The sequence below is a fragment of the Macaca fascicularis genome, chromosome 9, assembly GCF_037993035.2.
Source record: "Macaca fascicularis isolate 582-1 chromosome 9, T2T-MFA8v1.1".
NCBI classification, from domain to species: Eukaryota; Metazoa; Chordata; class Mammalia; order Primates; family Cercopithecidae; genus Macaca; species Macaca fascicularis.
In genome coordinates this window covers 116,061,632-116,083,967 of record NC_088383.1, presented here as the reverse complement: position 1 = coordinate 116,083,967, position 22,336 = coordinate 116,061,632, and the positions used below count along the sequence as shown (strand labels likewise).

General features: G+C 40.6%; 1 protein-coding gene and 1 long non-coding RNA gene across 9 annotated transcripts in view; one reads left to right on the top strand and one right to left on the bottom strand.

Annotated features, from left to right (window-relative positions):
* SORCS1 (sortilin related VPS10 domain containing receptor 1) overlaps positions 1-22,336 on the top strand; it is a 591,779-nt gene that overhangs the window by 156,599 nt on the left and 412,844 nt on the right. The gene's annotated exons all lie outside the window — the stretch shown is intronic.
* Positions 19,312-21,510, bottom strand: LOC135965186 (uncharacterized). The gene is made up of 2 exons (XR_010578089.2): positions 20,531-21,510; positions 19,312-20,347 (listed from the first exon to the last, which is right to left on the bottom strand). It is a non-coding gene; the product is annotated as an uncharacterized lncRNA (long non-coding RNA).

Here is a 22,336-nt window from a genome sequence, read left to right as displayed (position 1 = left end):
TTCTAATTGTACCGTTTAACACAACCTATTCTTCAATCTACTTATTGCAATGACAATATTAGAGGCATTAACTTTTTGTCTGTTGTGGGAACATCTTTCATGTTATGAAGCAATTTATCTTAAATGCTACAACTGCATTTTAATCAACGTATTTGACTTATCTTTGCATGCTCTTTTAAATAACATTTACATGTTTAGTTGTCCCAGAGAAAATTTAGAATGTGTATTTGTGTTTTATATAAAAATGACCTTGTGACTTGGCTGGAACACTATTTTGCAAAATCATACTGCATAAATTACATTGAGGGCTTGGACTTATATCACCTTAAAAATGGAAACCAATGAAATTGTACTGTCTTTTTGAGTGGCTTTATGAAAAATACTGGCAACACTACTATTTTATATACTGTTGAAGTTGTCACTGGAACTAGATGAAGGATCATATATGATGTTAGTATAGAAAAAACTCTCATTTTGAATCTAATTGATGTTATCACAGCCTTTTTTATTAAAAAAATTTATAAAACTAATACTACATTTCTACTGTGGATAATTACTTAACCTACAATAAACAAACAAATAAATCTTAATTTTAGATAACATACAAAGCACTTTCTAATATTATCATGGGAGGAGCTAAAATTTAGATCAGCACTGAAATTCTACAAGAATACGTTGTGTATATTCATCACTTCTTGGCCTTTTGACGAAGAGAGAGTGAAGTATATGTTGTATATTCATTTTTTTTTTGAGATGGAATCTTGCTCTGTCGCCCAGGCTGGAGTGCAGTGGCGTGATCTCGGCTCACTGCAAGCTCCGCCTCCCAGGTTCACGCCATTCTCTTGCCTCAGCCTCCAGAGAAGCTGGGACTACAGTCGCCAGCCACCGCGCCCGACTACTTTTTTCTATTTTTAGTAGAAACGGGGTTTCACTGTGTTAGCCAGGATGGTCTCAATCCGCTGACCTCGTGATCTGCCCGCCTCGGCCTCCCAAAGTGCTGGGATTACAGGCGTGAGCCACCATGCCTGGCCATATTCGTTATTGCACAGCTATCAAGTAAGTGTAATGTGGGCCTGAGCCTTGCATGGTATTCAGTGGGATGTGGCACAGAGCTGCTGAAGTGTAGCTGGTGTCTACCAGAAGGCTCATGTGTGAAGGACAAACACAGGTCTGAGTTTTTACAATGTTTTCTAAAGATTCATCCAGAATGTTCTACTTACCTATTTCTGTGTTACCAACCACCCTAAAACTTTATGGCCTACAACCCCAACATTTCTTTTTTTTTTTTTTTTTTTTTTTTTTGAGACGGAGTCTCGCTCTGTCACCCAGGCTGGAGTGCAGTGGCCGGACCTCAGCTCACTGCAAGCTCCGCCTCCCGGGTTCACGCCATTCTCCTGCCTCAGCCTCCCGAGTAGCTGGGACTACAAGCGCCCGCCACCTCGCCCGGCTAGTTTTTTGTATTTTTTAGTAGAGACGGGGTTTCACCGTGTTAGCCAGGATGGTCTCGATCTCCTGACCTCGTGATCCGCCCGTCTCGGCCTCCCAAAGTGCTGGGATTACAGGCTTGAGCCACTGCGCCCGGCCTCCCAACATTTCTTTATTTTGGTCATGAATCTTCACTTTGGGCAGGACTTGCCAGTGGCAGTTGTATGAGGAGTGAACTCGAGAGGGTCAACAGGGGCTGGAGGATTTGTTTTCAAGATGGCTTACCCACATGACTGGTAAGATGGTGCTGGCTGTTGCCTGGAAACTCAGCCAGGGGACTTCTTTCTGCTCCATTAGGGTCTCTCTAAAGGGTTCCTTGGGCTTCCTCACAGCATGGCATCTCGGTTTTAAGGCAGAGTGTTCCAGAAGACAAAAGTGGAAGCTAACAGTTAATGCCTAATCTGGAAAATGGCACAGTGTCACTTCTGCTATGGTCCATTGTCAAAACAAGATCCTGCACCAGTTCAAAGGGACAAGACAAAGACCCCCCTCTGCCTTGGGAGGAGGCCAAAGAATGTGTGATTGTCTTGGTCACCACACACAGTTACCACCTTCATGGTCAATGAACCTTTTGAAGAAATTTCAAATGGTTACACAGGGATTGCCAGGAAGTTTTAGACCAAGGTTAACACAAAAACTACTACAAAATTGAGAACAAACTAGATGCTAAGCATAGATCTAGTCGGGACATGGAGATACAAGGAAAATGACTTAACCTCGAAAAAATTAACACTTTATCTCTGGAATGTTAAGATTTGCTCTAAGTGCATTTGAGTATGTAAGTTTGAGACAGAGTCTTGCTCTGCCACCCAGGGTGAAGTGCAGTGACGCAATCTTGGCTCACTGCAAGCTCTGCCTCCTGGGTTCATGCCATTCTCCTGCCTCGGCCTCCCAAGTAGCTGGGACTACAGGCACCCACCACCACATCCGGCTAATTTTTTGTATTTTTAGTAGAGATGGAGTTTCACTGCATTAGCCAGGATGGTCTCGAACTCCTGACTTTGTGATCTGCCTGCCTTGGCCTCCCAAAGTGCTTGGATTACAGGCGTGAGCCACTGCACCCGGCCAAAAGTTACTATTTTCATGTTCTTTTCTTTCAAAGTCCAATTTCTTTTGCCTTCCAGAAAGAAACAGTTCTGAGTTCCTACTTTTTACCCTCCTGGGTTTTTTTCACTTGTTCATTACTTATATTAAATAGTGTCTCCCTGTGCCATTTATTCTTTTGTTGCTCTGATTTAATACACCTGTTTTTCCTCCCTGTCTTCCTCTTTTCTTTCATTGAAGAGCTGCTTTTCTAGTACCTGCCAGGTGCTAAGCACAGGGCTAGCTGGGATACAGACATACAAGGATATAAGTTAAGAGCTTTTTGTCCTCCACACCTCCCTCCCCCCTGCTGCATTGTTCTGCTAGGAGGACCTAGAATAGGGTTTATGGTATCAGGGTGTCAGTAAGTATGTGTTGAGTACGAGAATGAGAGTTCAGTCTTCAAATAACTCAAAATCTAATAGGAGAGAAATAAATAATTAAAGCTGCTGTGCTAAGTATTAAATTGGACAATGCAGGGAAATAGGAAGGGGAGGTAGGTTAAAGTGCAGCCTAAAGATGACATGCCTCAGCCCTGAACAAATTACCACAAAATCAAGATTGGGCAATTGATATAATTTTCCATCATGGTGGTATAGAAATTGAAATATTTATTGATTCCAAATCATTCTAGGTCCTCATTTAGATGGTTATAGTTAGGTGTTAACAAACTTGAATAAAAATGGGACCGAAATCTTCATGTAATTTTAATGTCAGAAAATATGTGAGAATCATATGCCTATTTTTGTCATTTTAAAATATTGTATGGTCCCACTCATTAAATACAATTTCCCCAGGATTACAACAGTAAAATAATCTTATTGTAGAAAATACATAGGGTACAGAAAAGTACGAAAAAGGAAAATAAACTGTGCTGAATTTTACCAAGAGATAATTATGTTAACATTTATTATAAAGCATACATAATATGGAGGTATTCATATGGAAAAAAGGAGGAAATACGATTTTTAGAACATAATGCCTATGCAGTTTTTAAAAAATTCCTATGTCTTTCAGTTAAATTTTTATCTTCAGCCTTTATTAGTGAAATAGTTTTCACAAATACCATAATTTATCGTATCTATATTATTCCACATTTAAAATTTCTGTATTTAGAGCAATCTCTAGTTTTTAAAGTTTACATGGTGTTCAGCTTTTTCTCCACCCCCTGCCAAAAGAGACAAAGTCTCATTCTGTCTCACCAAGCCTGGAATACAGTGGCGCAATCATAGCTCACTGCAGCTTCAAACTCTTGGGCTCAAGTGATCTCTCACCCCAGCCTCCCAAAGTGCCTGGATTATAGGTGTGAGCAACCACACCTGTCTTGGCTTTTCATTTTCTATTATAAATAATGCCGTGATAGGATTCCCTTATGCAGAGATCTTTGACCGTATCTCAATTATTTCCTTAGAATTGATTGCTGTAGCTGGAATTTTCTTAGCTGTGACCGTCCCAGGGCTCTTACTCTGTATAGGCATATTGCTTTTCAGTGGTTTGTATTAAAATGTCTTTCCATATTGGCAGGCAACTGGAGAAACTTTAATCAGGACCGGATGACTTGCTGTTTTTGTTTTGTTTTGTTGGGTCACTGCTTTGGCTATCTTTAGAAATTCACTTTCACATACACGCACAGGCCCACCCACACACATACCGGCATATTTATGGGAATTTACAATTTTGTCCTTTAAAAATGTCCCAACCACAGTAAAGATGAAAAGTTTTATATTTTTAATGATGCCAGCCTGCAACCCAAAGTATGGACCTATAGAAGAGTATTGTAAGGAGGGCTTCCCAGAAGAGTAGCCACTTCTGGTAAATCATGAAGTTTAATCAGGAAATGATATAGTTTGGCTGTGTCCCCACCCAAATCTCACCTTAAATTACAATAATCCCCACAAGTCAAAGGTGGGGTCAAGCGGAGGTAATTGACTCCTGGGGGTGGTTTCCCCCATACTGTTCTCATCATCGTGAATAAGTCTCATGAGACCTGGTGGTTTTATAAATGGGAGTTTCCCTGCACAAGCTCTCTCGTCTGCCACCATGGAAGACGTCCTTTTGCTCTTTTTGTCTCCGCCATGATTATGAGGCCTTCTCCACCATGTGGAACTGTGAGTCCATGAACCACTTTTTCTTTATAAGTCACCCAGTCTTGGGTATGTCTTCGTTATCAGTGGGATAACAGACTAATACAGGAATTACCAAAGAAGGGAACTGAAAAATGATTGTAGAGACCTGTTTAAAAATCCAAACTTGGATATCGGGAGTTATTACATACAATGTCAGTAGTCTCTGCTTTAAAAAGGGACTTGCTATGGATTGCTTTTGAATTATGAGTTTCTGTTATAATATTCCCTACCCCCTTCCTTCTTCCCAGCTATTCAGGACCATGTTAATTATGTAATGAGAGGCACACTAGTCCTGAGCCAGAGGTAGGATCTTCTCTGTGAGATGCCTTCATCTCAGGCAGCCTCCTTCGCAAGGCCAGAGACTCTATCCAGAATTAGACCGACACTGCAGATAATGTCATTACCCTAAGGATTACAGTACAACATGATGGTGCATTTTTATGGCTAGATTTTTAAATCTGAAATAGACACTAAGAATGCATTAGATCTAATATTCTGCCTTGGGCATTTATTTAAAAGATTAATATTCTTGTTGTATGAGATAGCTAAGAGGAAGTGAGTCTCTGGATTTCTACACACACACATACACACACACACTCTTATGAGAATTTGTCATTCTGTCTGTATACACAACACATGCATACTTTGGCTATACATAAATATACGTCATATTCTTATATTGCTATCCCATTGGAAGGATGCTGATATTAGCTGCAAATGTATTACTTATGCTGCTAAGTACCTATTGTAGAACAACTTTTTTTTTTTTTTTTTTGAGATGGAGTCTTGCTCTGTGGCCTAGGCTGGAATGCAGTGGTGTGAGCTTGGCTTACTGTAACCTCCGCCTCCCAGGTTCAGGTGATTCTTCTGCCTCAGCCTCACAGGTAGCCAGGATTACAGGCCCCCACCACCATGCCTGGCTAATTTTTGTATTTTTAGTAGAGACAGCTTTCACCATGTTGGCCAGGCTGGTCTCGACCTCCTGACCGCAGGTGATCTGCCTGCCTTGGTCTCCCAAAGTGCTGGGATTACAGGTATGAGCCACCACGCCCTGTGTAGAACAACTTTTTATAGTAATGAGTGAGCCCAGTGCTACAAACCAAAGCTGATTTCTATAAGACTGTCAGTCCCCTAATGGAATCTCAGTAACAATCCCCGCCTTGAATGATGCATGTCAGCAATTAGTAGGACAAAAGGTATTTGGCACTTTTACACCTGTGTTTAAAAATAACCCTAGTTATCTCCTCTAGGTTTTAAAATCAGACTTGTTCCATTATGAAGAGACAATTGTGGAACCTCCTGCTTGCCTCTTGGTAGACACAGATGACATTCTCTGTATGGAATGTAGCCTGGATTTTCTAGGCATAATTATCTTAGTTTGCGAGTATGCAATTCCAGCAAACATACAATTCATGTAATATAGCATATTCAGGAAAGCTATGCTGTTTTCTTACATTCTCCCAGGTTTTTGGAGCTATAGAAATGAGAACTCATTAGCTATAGTTTCTGCTTCACTACGTGCTATGTGGGCTGGAGACAGTTGTTCACAGTGAGAGAGACAAGGCATCTAATAGCCCAAAAGAGTGGCTGTTTCTCAAAGCTTCCTAAATTAGTCTCAGGTAGGAGCCTTCCCAGGCTCCTGGTCTGACACAGTAATTAAAGGAGACTGGGAAGAGTCACTCATTCCATAATTATTTTTAGTTCCAATATGGTCTGACCTTACTAATTCAGAATTATTGAGAGAGATATTAGTTTGGCTTAATGAGAAGCATGAAAAATGTAACATTTTAAATTGAAACATGGCTTTATTACTTGGGGCTATATTCAAAACCACAAACTAATAGCTTAACACCTTTTGTGGTGATGCTCCTGGGCGTGCTTTAATGATGAGATTAGGATGATTTTTAATTTGCTCAGGGCCGTTCTTGTCCTAGGCATACAAATTCAGTGGTCTTCACTGTGTTCCTTTGCTGTGTAACACGTTTTTTTAAATTTATATATTCTTGGATTTTTTCCCTTTAGAATCATAAACGTGACACATTACTACTGTAAGAAGACAAAGGAAAAGAAAGTACATGAAGAAAGAAAAGTTAATAAATTCCTTCTCTTTCAATTCAAATCTCACACATAACCAGTAATAACAGACTGGTGTGAATCCTTTTAGAGCCAGGTTTAACTGCCTTTGCCAGAGAACATAGGAGATTCTTCATACGTAGCTGTTAAGCTGACTTGAAGCAAATACCTGCTTATAAATAGTTTATTTCAGCCGGTACAGTGGCTTACCCCTGCAATCCCAGCACTTTGGGAGGTTAAGGCGGGCAGATCACCTGAGGTCAGGAGTTCTAGACCAGCCTGACCAACATGGTGAAACCCTGTCTCTGCTAAAAATACAAAAATTAGTCGGGTGTGGTGGCACGTGCCTGTAATCCCAGCTACATGGGAGGCTGAGGCAGGAGAATCACTTGAACCCAGGAGACGGAGGTTGCAGTGAGCTAAAATCATACCGCTGCACTCCAGGCTGGGCGACAGAGGGAGCCTCCATCTCAAAAAAATAAAAATAAAATAAATAAATTGTTTATTTCCATCTCTTACAATGTCCTACTTCTTTCCTTCCTATTACTCCTATTCCAGATTGAACCCCAATGTCTTTGCTTATAAGTAGATTACTAAAAAGGCTTCTACCAGGCTTCTACATCAGCAAATTTGACCCCCCTCTGTTCTGTATGTGATGTTGAAGTAATTGGTCTGAAATGTGCCTCATCTTACATTTCCCTGGCCAAGAGTCCTCCCATTGCGCTCCCCACTGCCTAAAGAGGTAATGACGTTTCATTTTAGAGACCTTTACATCTGGCACCAGCCCAACATAACCATATTTCCTTTGCAACATTCCCCGTCACACATCTTAAATTCCAGGCAAACTACATGTTTAAAAATGCCTTGTCTACACTCTGCCCCTTCCTGCCTCTCTGCCTGTTTTTATGCTGAGCTTCATTTTGGGATTCAGTTAAACATTAAGGATCTCCTGTGTTCAAGACTTGGGCTAGTCACTCCAGAGACTAGATGGGTAGTCATTAGGAAAACATTTTTATTATCTTTCAATCCAATGTGGCAAGATGTCAAGGAATTTGTACAAAAAAACTCTTAATAACATGATCTCTATTCCATCTCCCACTATTGTGGCTTCTACAAATAACATCCATCTTCTAATATTCTCTCAAAATAATCACTGATATCTTCCTTTCCTACCCTTCCCTCAACTGGCATTGCCCCTTCCCCTCACCCCTAGTCTCACACTTCATACTTGGCATCATATTATATGTATTTGAGCCCATGTGTTGAAGAGTATCTTAGATATATGAATATAACTTATTATCTTGTATGTATTTGTTCAGTCTTCTTGCCTGTACAAACTAATTGAAACCTTTATTTTGTGTAAGCCAGGTGTTAGCTTGAAGCATACAGAAATTCAGGTTTGAGGTAAAATTGACTATTTTTTTTGAGATGGAGTCTCGCTCTGTTGCCAGGCTGGAGTGCATTAGCACAATCTTGGCTCACTGCAACCTCCGCCTCCCAGGTTCAAGCGATTCCCCTGCCTCAGCCTCCTGAGTAGCTGGGACTACAGGCGCCCGCCACCATGCCTGCATAATGTGTGTGTGTCTTTTAGTAGAGACGGGGTTTCACCATGTTGGCCAGGATGATCTCAAACTCTTGACCTCGTGATGCACCCGCCTCAGACTCCCAAAGTGCTAGGATTACGGGCATGAGTCATTGCGCCCAGCCAAATGGACTCTTATACCTAAAGATCTTCCCAACATTTCAGTTGGTTTGTGGGGGAAAGATGGGAACATGTTCTCAGGACCACTTTGACATCAACTGCTGGGTGTGCATTGCACACAAGAAGGTACAAACTTTTCTCTGTTTTTTACAATAACAACATTTTTAAAACTTATTTCAAATCATTGTTAATTCTGCAGACTTAATTGCTGATGGGAAGAGGGTGCTGTGGTGTCACTGGGAGTACAGTTTTCTGCCCTGTCATAAGTGGCTTTTCCCCTTTCTCCCCTTCTCTGCTTCCCTCCTCACCTGCTTCTTTCTAGCTTGCCCCTAGAAACCCCATACTTTGTCTCCTGTGATGCCTGGTCCAGCTGACATCTGCTGAGATTTTTTTTTTTTTTTTTTCCAAATAACAAACCATGATCTAGGTATATTTTCAACCAAATCCAATGTTACTCTTAAGAAGAATTTTGGTATCAGTTAAGATAATAAAATTTCCCCCTATGCTGTTACACTTGAGAAATCCCATTTTCATCATGAGGAAGTAAATTTGAGCTCAGCCCTTGGCTGAATTTGTAAAGCCTGAATTAAGGAGGTATAATCTGGAGGCTAGTGCCTGATTTGGAAACAAGAATGGCTCAGAAGTCCCTGAAGCTAAATTATTGTTTGCCAGAGCCAAGCTTCTGCTGGTGCAAATGGAAACAGTTTGTCTTGTAAGTCAACTCAAAGTGATTTCTCTGACAAAGTGAAGAGATGAGAGAATAAATATGTACCCTGAACTCCAGAATCCTGTTTCTTCTGTGTAATTTAAGGCCAGGGACTAAGTACATTTTCTTAAATGAAACAAATGGTGCTATAAATGGTAATAGAAACCATGCATCTTCACTTTTTGATGTGGCTCTGATGAGCTCCTGTTAATGAAACAGGACACAGCAGATGCAAAATTGTCAGAGTAGAAGACGGAAAATGGAATTCCACGTGAAATACAGACTTCAGTGCCCAGAGATCTGATCTTAGAGAAGACTAATGATGTTTGCCTATTTGTGTGTGTGCGTGTCTGTGTGTGTATGTATGTTTGGTGGTGGCAGTGGTGTGTGTGTGCATATTTGCCAGTTTATGTGTGTGTATGATTGTGTGTGTGTGTGTGTGTGTGTGTGTGTGTGTGTGTGTGTGTGTGTTTAGTGGTTAGAAGTGCTGGGCATTACCTGTTTTTTTTTTTTTTTTTTTTTCCGTTAAACCCGAATTATGTAAATCTAAATTTTAATGCAGGCTCTTGGAAAAGCATTTTAGGACCTGTCTTCATTTTACAAAATGTGGTACTTTAGACGTTTTCTTACTGCTTATTTCTGAAGAATTTACTTAGAGTCACCTCTAACCAACCTCAGATTCCAAGAATTATTCAGCACCAAACTTCTATAGTCAGCAACAAATGGGAGAACTCAAAAATAATACAAGGACATACTTCTTAATTGCTCCTTTATTGTCTTTGCAGTCTGATTCTACTCTAGAGACTGTTAGCTTTACTGACCACAGAAATTAATCTTTGCAAAGTCCTAAACTTTTGGAGCTCAGTGTATCAGAGAGGTTATTTTTAGAAGAGATAAAACCACCAGTTATTTAAAATGAGGTAATGGTGTGTGTATGTTGTAGGGGGTGGATTGGAAACATTTCGTGCTGATGAATAATTCAGTTTGATTTACTGGAGAAATGAAAGGGGATAGCATTCTGCCCTTCTCAATGTAAAAAAAGATAATAGTGGTTTCGCATTAACTGTATATCTGAAAGTATCTAATACAGCTTATTTTTGTTCCAGGTCAAGTTATCTTTAAAATAGTTTAAGACTGGCTGTCATATTAAAGTGCACCTTTAAGAATAAAAGGAGTGTGAGATGAAATTGTGCCATTTGCTCCATTATCCCACCCCTACCCAGGTCTCCTTGCAAAAACAAAACGTGTTTCTTAATTATTTAAAAACATGAAAGAAATCAGAGGTTGGGAATCCTGATGACAAGAAAGGCCGTCGTGAATGACCCCAGTAGTTCAGGTAACCAAGCCAGCTTTATGAGTGCTGTTCCTTTGACACTGCAAAGGCATGGACTTTCAGAAGCTGAGCTTATTCTTGTAGCTATTGTTTTGCATGAATAGTTCCACACTAGCCTTAGCTCAGTCACTTTTAAATAAGAGGCCAACGAATTATGTAAAAGCAGCGGATATAAACATGTGAATGTATGTATTAGGATATGTTGATGAAATTATGAGGCCTGACATTCACATAAAGAGGCTTTGTACATTAAGCGTCTGTTCTTCTATTTGCAAGGCTACTCATCTGTTGCGTTTAACTGAGGTCTTCTTAATTAGAAGTAGACAGTGAACATATCTGCTGAATCTGAGAGGCAACCAGAATATATGGTCACGAATGCAAAGTCTTTCCTCTTTCCCCTCCCGACCCATGCACTTCCCACCAGGGGAAGTGGCCATTTGAGAGGGCGGTTCCTGGGAGGTAGTGGAGAAGGAGCTTGGGAGACAGCGGAGAAAGAATGCTGCTTAGTATGTGGGAGAGAGTTGGTTCACCAAGGAGAAGCATGGTTTTGAATTGATTTACTGTCTTTTTTTGTAGTTGTTGTTCTGCAAAATGGCGAGGTTATACTCTTACCCTTTAAACCACCGTGTCTGTATAAACATGTTTATTTCAGAAAAGCCATTAGTAGAGGAATATATATTTCTCTCATTTATGATGCCACTTTGGCAGGTTTCCTAAGTAAAGGAAGCTCTCTGTCTTCTCTTGTTTGTAGTTTTCCTACAGATGACTTGGAACATGACTTCTGTGTGGATGAGTGTAACATGCTTAGAGATGAGATGAATTGGGCAGTATTTTACTGGGGCTGAGTTGGGGAGAATTATTCTGTGGCAGCATAAGTCATTTAGTATAGTCTAGATGTAGTCAAAGAGAAAAGCAGTTGGTCAAAATAACAGAATCTGTGGCAGCAGTGAAGTGTTAGAAGCATATCAAAGCTGCAAGCGTGGAAAAATGAGTTGTAAGTTCGGAGGCAGTGACAGTCAGGGATAGAGCAGAGACGCAGAGGTGAGGGCAGGCACGGAGTGAGTGGCTCAGGGGACAGGCGAAGTTCATCAGCTATTTATAAGACACCCACTGTGGGCCGGACAAGGTGCTGAGTCTAAAGGTAAGTAATGGATAGTTCTTGCCTTCAGGGGAGTTAAAATTACCAGGAGAAAGAATATCAGAGAATAGTTTAATGTGCTACCTGCCTTGCAATGGCAGTGCTATATGTAAGGGCTTAAAGGAACAGGCTAATCTGGTGCAGCTTTATAAAGAGAGAAAAAAAAAAAAAGGATGTAAAAGAGAATGTTATGCATTCCTCCTACCTCTTTCCTTTTCCCTAAATGAAAAGAAAATCCAAGAAAAAAATAGCAATGGAAATTGAGTCCCATATGTTTCTCTTGTGATTTTAAACATATTTCCTTTCATTTTTAGAAAAAACATGGATATTACTTTATAACTGCAAGATAGGCACTAAGCAAGGTTTCCTGAGTATTGGAAACATTGAGTTTAAGTCCCTTACAAATTGGGCTTTCTCATCCTTCCAAAGAGTACCAGCACTAATCACATTATGCAGGCGACACACTCTGGTCATATCATCCAGAACGATCAGCACTTTTCATGCCTGCTGTGGTTTCACTGGGATGCCTCATTTGCAAATGGGAAAATTGTAGGGCTAAAAACAATATGCTTCTGATTTTTTTCGTACAGCGAAAGGCAAGCGGTGGTCAGGATAATGTCTGAGAGAACTTGTGCATGTGACTTTCATGTGGGGTTGTAACTGATTTCTAAGGATCCTAGTGGCCAAGGTTGAGCTCAAATAATTCACTGGTATAGGGAGAAAAATGTGCCTCGGCAGAAAAATACGCATTTTGTCTTTAGTATACCCTTCTGGTAGTTATCTGATTCTATGAAAGCTATTTTATAATTATTTAAATTGTAGATGAATGATAGCAGTGCAAAATTGTTAGCTATAGACAAGCAAATTCTGTTCTGTTGTATAGAGGCTCAGTTGACTCCCCTGACCCCAAGTAGTTTTGCCAGCATTTGTGCATTCAATTCTACATTCTGTTTTTTTTGTTGTTTGTTTGTTTGTTTGTTTGTTTGTTTTTGATACAGTGTTTTGCTCTGTCGCCCAGGCTGGAGTGTAGTGGCGCAATCTTGGCTCACTGCAGCCTCCCTGGTTCGAGCAGTTCTCTGCCTCAGCCTTTCCAGTAGTTGGGATTACAGGCCACCACATCCAACAAATTTTTGTATTTTTAGTAGAGACAGGGTTTCACCATCTTGGCCAGGCTGGTCTTGAACTTGAACACGATCACAGAGTGGTCATGATCTACCCACTTCGGCCTCCCAAAGTGCTGGGATTACAGGCATGAGCCACCGTACCTGGCCTCATTTCTACGTTCTTTTAATCTGTAAAAAGTGGTGCTTTTTGAACTTCTCCTTTGACTGGTCATAACATTTGCCAGGTTCCCTTGTTATAAGTAGAGTAAAATCTTCAACCCATATCCTTTTTATGCATGTATGAAAATCATGATTTTGCCTTTTTTTGAAAATTATCGCTTAGCATTGTATTATTGTTGCTGTTACTGTCACTACCACTGCTGCTGCAATTGCTTACTGTTTCTACCATGACTAATATTTTTTGAGCAATATCAGTGCTCAACTTCCTATGTAGCCCTAACTTAGGAAGGAAGAAAAGAACAATTTGATGTGTTAGAAAAGCAACACTTCAGATACCATTTATGAACATATATCTCATCCAGTGAAGTGAAGGCGAAATTCCACACCCACACCGTACTTTTTTTTTCCCCATACCTTCCCAACTTGTAGGATAACCTGGTAGTAGCTTCACTTTGATAATCCATGCCAGAGCATAGCAGAAAAAACAAAGCAATACAACCTGCTGAACAAATCCTGTTGGTTTTCCTGCCCGTACAGACAGATGCAGTACCTTTTGATTCAAACTCATTTCTAAGGCTGTTCTTCTATTCTCTGTTACCCTGTTCTTACTTTTTTTTTTTTTTTTTTTTGAGACGGAGCCTTGCTCTGTCGCCCAGGCTGGAGTGCAGTGGCGCCATCGCGGCTCACTGCAAGCTCCGCCTCCCGGGTTCACGCCATTCTCCTGCCTCAGCCTCCCCAGTAGCTGGGACTACAGGCACCTGCCATCACTCCCAGCTAATTTTTTGTATTTTTTTTTTTTAGTAGAGACAGGGTTTCACCATGTTGGCCAGGATGGTCTCAATCTCCTGACCTCGTGATCCGCCCACCTTGGCCTCCCAAAGTGCTGGGATTACAGGTGTGAGCCACCACGCCCAGCCGGCTGTTCTTACTTTTTAACTGCTAATGTCCACTGTCCTATATGTGTTTTATTTTCCTTCTTCCAGTTATTGCTAATAGTCATTCTGTTGAGAAGGTTTCCATTTAACTTTTTTTTTTTTTTTTTTTTTTTTTTTTGAGACGGAGTCTCGCTCTGTCGCCCAGGCTGGAGTGCAGTGGCCGGATCTCAGCTCACTGCAAGCTCCGCCTCCCGGGTTCACGCCATTCTCCTGCCTCAGCCTCCCGAGTAGCTGGGACTACAGGAGCCCGCCACCTCGCCCGGCTAGTTTTTTTTTGTATTTTAGTAGAGACGGGGTTTCACTGTGTTAGCCAGGATGGTCTCGATCTCCTGACCTCGTGATCCGCCCGTCTCGGCCTCCCAAAGTGCTGGGATTACAGGCTTGAGCCACCGCGCCCGGCCTCCATTTAACTTTTATGAGAGAAACGGATAGATTCACTTTGCTTTCTATGCAGAAAGGGTGGACAGCAAGGGCAAAATACATTTTGGTGCCTGCCTCTAGGAAATGTCAGCTCTTAAGCCAGTTTGCTGTCAATGAGTTATTGCCTCTTCATCTTCTCCTTCTCTTCAAAAATATTCAGCACCATTTCAGAATGTTATATCCTGAGTTGTTAAACCTTCACCAGTATTTTCACTTTCAAGTAATGCTAAATAGCACGTTTGCCAGCAAAATGTAAATTGAATCTGAACCATTACTTTTACTTCAGGGCAAAAACAGCTCAGTGGCATATACTTCTGTCTGAAATAGTTTTAATCAGCTGCTAAAATCAAAATTGCCATTTACATTGATAGCATTTTCAAGAAAAAAAAATGGTTTCAGAGTCCTTTTCCAAACTGTCTGTTGGCTGAAATATGGGTCAATTGCTATAACTGTATCTGTGCCATCCTTATTTGATACTTCTATGGTATAATCCTATTTTTTTAATTCCCAGATTACTTAGCACTGAATTACATACTGAATAGTAACATATACTGGTAGAGAAACAGATACCTGATTATATTACTTTCTTTGACTCTTAATTTTTAAGACATTCAGCATATTCCAGACAGATTTTTGTCATGCTGTAGTCATTTTACATAAAGAGCTGACCCCCCAAAAATCAATTTTGTAGGTAGGAGAATTTCAGTATCATACAGGTTTCCTGAAAGTCCTTGGGACTAGATCTAATTAGTTTTAATGGGCTTGTATTAATAGCAAAGTGGGTTTATCGTTTTCACTAAGACTATGAATTACGAATTTGCTTCTCATTTTCTCTCTCTCTCTTTTTTTTTTTTTTTTTTTTTTTTGAGATGAGGTCCTGCTCTGTCACCCAGGCTGGAGTGCAGTGGCACAATCTTGGCTCACTGCAGTCTCCACCTCCCAGGCTCAAGTGATCCTCCCACGTAACTGGGGCTACAGGCATGTGCCACATTGCCTGGCTAATTTTTGCCACTTTTGGTAGAGATGGGGTTTCACCGTGTTGTCCAGGCTGATCTCAAACTCCTGAGTTCAATCAATCCCCCCACCTCAGCCTCCCAAAGTGTTGGGATTACAGGCGTGAACTACCGCTCCTGGCCTCATTTTCCCTTCTACATATGAAAATTTCCCTTCTTTATGTTACAACCTTGGAAAAATAAAATTTACTTAGTTGCTTTTCAACTTTTAAAGGAGTATTTTTTTTTCCTTATATGTACATTCAAACAAAGTGTTAACAGTTTCAACTGTGAACATTGGGTCATGATACTGTGCCAGATTTGAGCTAATACTTGTTATAGAATGAATAAAGTACTATCCAGTTCTTAGCTTTTTTTTTTTTTTTTTTTTTTTTTAAGACAGAGTCTCACTCTGTCACCCAGGCTGGAGTGCAGTGGTGCAATCTCGGCTCGCTGCAAGCTCCGCCTCCCGGGTTCATGCCATTCTCCTTCCTCAGCCTCCCGAGTAGCTGGGACTACAGGCACCTGCCACCATGCCCGGCTAATTTTTTTTTTTGTATTTTTAGTAGAGACAGGGTTTCACCATGTTAGCCAGGATGGGGTCGATCTCCCGACCTCGTGATCCACCTGCCTCAGACTCCCAAAGTGCTGGGATTACAGGCGTGAGCCACCACACCCGGCCCAGTTTTTAACTTTAAGAAAATATCTTTTTAAAAAGAAATTCCTGCATACTCCTCTAGAAGTCAAAAATTCTAATTCAGAGGTTAGCCTCTATCATTTCTTTTGTGTCCTTGAGAGTTAAGTCATTTATCTCTGTGCGCCTCAATTTTCTCACCTGTAAAACGGGACTGAGAAAAGTAACGGCTGCTTTGAGAGTAGTATTCAAGTGTGAGTATAGTTTGCACTGAGATGTAATAAAAACCACCAGTGCAGCTTTGTGTAAAGCTGATGTCACAAACTGAAGCAAGTGAGGAGTCTACTGTCAGGGACCATGCACAAAGGTTTCCTGAAAAGACATGTATGGGTAGGGTTTCCAGCCCTACTTGGGCATCTAAAGAGGTGCTTAGAATGTTGGCTCAAGATACAGTATCTAAACCTGACATGAAAGCCCTGTAAGAAATAAGCTAGGCCCAGCTGGGCGCAGTGACTCATGCCTGTAATCCCAGCACTTTGGGAGGCTGAGGTGGGCAGGTCATGAGCTCAGGAGATCGAGACCATCCTGGCCAACATGGTGAAACCCCATCTCTACTAAAAATACAAAAATTAGCTGTACGTGGTGACTTATGCCTGTAATCCTAGCTACTCGGGAGGTTGAGGCAGGAGAATTGCTTGAACCAGGGAGGCGGAAGTTGCAGTGAGCCTAGATCACGCCACTGCACTTCAGCCTGGCAACACAGTGAGACTTTGTCTCAAAAAAAAAAGAAAAAAAGAAATTAGCTAGACCTGGTGCAGTGGTGCATACCTGTAATGCCAGCACTTTGAGAAGCTGAGATGGAGGATTGCTTGAAGTCAAGAGTTCCAGACCAACCTGGCCATCATAGCAAGATCCCATCTCTACATTTTTTTTTCTTTTTTTTTTTTTAATTAGCCAGGCGTGGTGGTGTACACCTATAGTCTCAGCTACTAGGGAAGTTTAGGTGGGAGGAACACTGGCGCCCAGAAGTTCAAGGCTGCAGTGAGCTGTGATTGTGCCACTGCACTCCAGTATGTTAGGCAACAGAGCAAGACTCCATCTCCTAAAAGAAAAGAAAAGGAATTAGCTGGATTTTAGAGTCGACTAGAAAAGGGTGGTCTGCAATAGGTCTGCAATACAGATCATTAGGAACTACCTATAGGTTGTCCATCTTGGGAAAAATTTTAGTAAATGTATGGTATTTTTGTACTCTATCATGATCTATTGCTTTTAAGTCCAAAATCAGCCTCTATTTTCCTGGCTTGAGCTTATCCAGAAGACCACTCCAATTCCCCATTATCATGACTAGGAGAGGAAGTCTGAGCACTGCGACTATTGGGATGAATATACAGAAGTCAGGGGCTCCTTTGTCCATGCCTGTGCTTTTAAACTCATGCCAAACACTGCTTGAGAGTGGTGTGTACCGAGAAGTAAATACACACAAGCATCCAACAGCCTGTCCACTGTGATCCTGTGTTGATTGCTCAGTCTTCACCTTTTTATTTTCTATATCTCTCTTCACTGCTAAGATTTTGAAGCAATATTCACAATGAGTCACATTATAACATGCAAAGTTTAATTGCATGAAACATTTCATCTTTTTCAGATCTGTCACAGGTGGAAGTGGAGATAAAAAAGACCCAAAAGAGTAATTTACTTTTACTCTCAGAATCAGATTCTAAATGTAGAAATTAATGAGACGTTTACATAGTTTTAAAATGAAGCTACAAAAGAAAAATGCAAAAATGACTTTATACAACTTCAGCTTCGTCCTCCCTCTTCTTGTCTTTCCTCTTTCCCTATCTGTCTTTTTACTCTCTTTCTCCCTATTCTTTTCCCTTTCCCCCTTCTAGTGATTTTTGTAATGTACCTAGGAGTTAAAATCCAGCTCTGCTCCAGGAGTAATACTTTTTAAATCAAAAATAGATAATTATTAGTGATATTCAAAGCCAAAAATCATGGATTTACCTATTCTTGGTTCTGTTGACTCCATTTCAAAAGGCATAACTACTTTTGTCAGTGAAACTGACAGGCACAAGTAGAGGACTCACGTGGAGAAGATCTGTTCAGAGAAAATCAATTTTCAAGTAAGAATTGCCCACTATAATTTAGATCTGTGCACTTTCAAACATCTCAGCCCAGATCACCAGTTAAATCCAACTAGAAGTGTTCTCATTGTTGTATGTTTTAGTTTCATTTATTTGAGGAATAGAAAGGCCAGGATGTGGGTGTCATCTTCCTGTCCAGCTTGTGAAACATGTCACTGTGGGGAGAATTACTGAGCCATTTGATTTCTGCAACCAGAAAACATGAAAGCTGAAATAACACTCTGGCTGCTAGAACACGTGGCGAACAGGCATTGGTGTGGATGGGAAACTCTCCTGTATCCCGAGGGCCTTCCATGTCAAATATAAAATGTAAGTCAAAGGCAATGGAACATAAAGTGCTATGCTGTACCTGGTATTTGACAAATGGGTGAACATAAGCATAAGTCAGATTAGTTAGTCTCATGGAATACTGAACAGGCAAAAAAGTGGCAGCTTTCTTTTCAACATGATGTAGAAGAACTGAGCTCCAGTAACCAATGGCTAGGCATGAGAGTCCCTTTAAGCAAGATTATTTTAGCCACTGTCCTAACTGTGAAAAGCACAAATTTTAAGTCATTATTCATTTTGCAAAAGGATACTGTGCCTCAATTAAAAGAAGTGTTTATACAGTTTCTTAAGTTACAACCTCTTTTAATGAGATTTTATTTTAATTGGTGGTTTTTGTCTATTTAACAGTGTACTCACAATTTTTCAGAAGTAGACCGTATGCATTAACTAAATAAATGAGATGCAGGTAGAAATGGAAAATAGTAGATGAAGGTCTACATTTTCTCTGATCTCCTTAAGTCCTGTCATTCTTAATTACTAATGTTTGGTCGCCATTTGCCCTTGTAATTTGTACTATCATACATCATGACAAAAGGAGCAGCATTCATTCTGAAGAAAGAAAAACTTGGCTGGGTGTGGTGGCTCACGCCTGTAATCCCAGCACTTTGGGAGGCTGAGGCAGGCAGATCACTTGAGGTCAGGAGTTCGAGACCAGCCTGGCCAACATGGTGAAACCCTGTCTCTACTAAAAATACAAAAAATTAGCTGGGCGTGGTGGTGGGCCCCTGTATTCCCAGCCACTTGGGAGGCTGAGGCAGAAGAATGGCGTGAACCCAGGAGGCGGAGCTTGCAGTGAGCCGAGATGGCGCCACTGCACTCCAGCCTGGGCGACAGAGCAAGACTCCGTTTCAAGAAAAAAAAAAAAAAAAAAGAGAAAACATGAGTATATAAAGAGAAGTTTTGCTTTGGAACGGTTATATAAATGAAGGGGCACAGTGCCTCTTGCTACAACCAGAAAGCCCTATGCAAGAAGGGGGAGAGGATGAGGATTAGAAAGTAAAAAGACTCCTGGGAAAATTACATTCTGAGTGGGCCTTAAAATGTCAAAAGTGCCCTGCTGAATGGAAACAAGGAACAGATCATGCTTGAAGATGGGTAGTAGAGAAAAGGAGTCAGAGTTAAGTTCCCATACATCAAGGTTACTGCTGTTAGTGGACCTGGCAGAATCAGGGTACTGCCAAGGGATATAGATAGCCTCTAAGGAAATTTTAGGGAAGGCACTTGCAGTATTCTTTTTTTTTCCTTTCCCCAGATGGAGTCTTGCACTGATGTCCAGGCAGGAGTGTGGTGGCACAATCTCAGCTCACTGCATCTTCTGCCTCCCAGGTTCAAGCGATTCTCCTGCCTCAGCCTCCTGAGTAGCTGAGATTACAGGTGCCTGCCACCACGACCAGCTGAATTTTTTTTGTGTGTGTGTGTACTTTAGCAGAGGCAGGGTTTCACTATGTTGGTCAAGCTGGTCTCAAACTCCTGACCTTGTGATCCACCTGCCTCAGCCTCCCAAAGTGCTGGGATTACAGGCGTAAGCCACCGTGCCCGGCAGGCACTTGCAGTATTCTAACACCATTTACATTAGAGGAAAAAAGCCCCTCCTAGGGACGTTTGATCCTTGTCTCATCAGTATGAGATTCTACTTTATAGAATATTCTTCACCACTTTGCTTAGTATATTCTAGTTTTAAGTGATGGGACTTCTGGCTATTTCTCCTGGGAGGTTATTACAAATTCTGAAGATATTTCAGTGTTACAATTGTGTTAAAAAGGCACATTTTGAGACCTGATTTTTTATTTATTGTAGAGCATTGCAACCATTTATAGTGCTATATGAGTGTTAAATATTAATGCATTTTTCCTAGTCTACCAATTCCCAGGCATCCTGCAAGTGTATAATTCTGCAGAGGCAGTCAAAAGATTTCTAGGAGCTGTCCCACATTAGCCTTAAAAGGTGACCTTCTTGCAGAATTCTAAAAAAAAAAAAAAAAAAAAAAAAAAAGTAAGATTATTTACTCACTTTTTGACCCAGTAGCTTCCTAGATAAGGGATTCTCTCCAGAAGGACGTAGATTTTTTTCAGATGCTAAGATGTCCAACTGACAGACTGGTGTAATTCTCAAACCTCTAATTCCAACTAATGTTAAGCAGTCTTACCTTAGCCAGTGGTAGTCAGAGATAATATATTTTTCATCTACCAGCCTTCTTATCAGCTGAGATATGAATGCTGCCCTTGCTCTGGTTATGCATCTGAAAAAAATAACAATTTTAAAGCACCACCATTTTAGAACTTGGAAGTAAGTGGCTACATTCCTTTGTTCCCTGGGTGAAAGTAAGTATGGTATGACTCTTAATTTATAGAATAAAGGTGCTGTCCAAAGTTGGCAGGTGAGCTAGAGATCAACGTCTGCCTTTCCCCCTACCTCTGTTGATGGCTTAATTGGACACAATACAGAAAAGTCACAGGGCATGGAAAGAAATGGCAGATTGATAGCTTCCCATATTCTTCTGTAATATAGTGAGAGAGAGGAAGATGAGTCTGGTGAAATGGCCTTTACTATAACAGGATCAGTATATTTCTGTTTTTATCACTTTTTGTTAAAGTTGGCCCTGAGGGAATTCGCCTTGGATAAATTCAGAAAAGAAAATAAAAATCTTCGTAGAACATAAGTGAACAAGTGATTTTGTAATATAATAACAATTATTATCTTATTTAAAATAGGGTTAAGAAAGTAGACAGCACTTGAAAAAGACGGGGTTGTTATTTTAAGAAGGAGCCCCAGAGTGATGGTGGAACAGCTTATTACTAGGTTTTCTGCAGATAATAATTATAAATTCTGAGGAAGAAGAAGAAAAAATGTTTGAGGGCACTGGAGAGGGATCAACAACAGACAGAAACTGTGAATGGGTTTTAACCCATGAAAGAGGACAACCTCAGTAGGCGGGAGCTATGTTTATACAGTTTATTCCCTGAGGACACCGCCCAGTCCATAAGGCATTGGCTGGCTATGTGCCAAGAAGAGAGTGCTGCACACAAGGTGTCCGTGGGTAGAACTTGGGGCTTCCAGAGTAGCTAGAGATTGTGGAGAAGTTCCAAGAATGAAGAAGCCACGGAAGTTAGAGTCCCAAAATCTGTGTCAAATACTTGCTGATTCCTGAATTCCAAGGAGCAAATAGAAACTGCTGTTAAGACTGAAAGAACTGAGAAAGGATTTCAGTTTCTGGTGTCTGTGGGGGAAACAGACTTTGGAGTTTGAATTCTGCCATCTTCAAGGAGCTTAGTAAGTAGCTGAACCTTTCATGAAAACACACCTTACCAATAAAGACTATGTACCAGAATAAAGGAATTTTCCAGAAACCTAAGTGAAAATCCAAAGAGTCTCATCCAAAGAAAATGTAAAGCTAAGCCTCTACATGTTCCAGTTTATCAGCCAGTAATTTTTTAAAAGCCTATTAGGAGTGAAAAAAATTCTTCAGAAGAAGATAAGATCCGGTTCCTGCAACATCAACCATAAGGTTCGATGAACAATCAGAAATTACTAGTCATACAGAGAAAGTGGAAAATGTTACCCATTGTCAAGGAAAAAAGCAACCGAGAGAAACCAACCTGAAGATATCCCAGTTGTTAGAGCTAACAACAAAGACTTAAAGCAACTATTGCAAATATGTTTAAGGGCTTAAAGAAAAAGATTGAGAGAACAGACGGGGGTCACAGAAGAGAAGTGGCAACTATCATGAAAAAAGCAAAATAAAAATTCCAGAAGTGAAAACATACTATCTAAAATGAAAAGATGTATTGAATTTGCAGAGTGGAGACTGTGTAAGGAAAGGTCATTAAACTTGAAGATAGATGAATAGAAATTATCCAATCTGAGGAACAAAGAGAAAGAATAAGTCTCAAAAAATAAACAACCAGAGCTTTAGTACCTTTGAGAAAATATCAAGCAATTTACAATCTGTGTA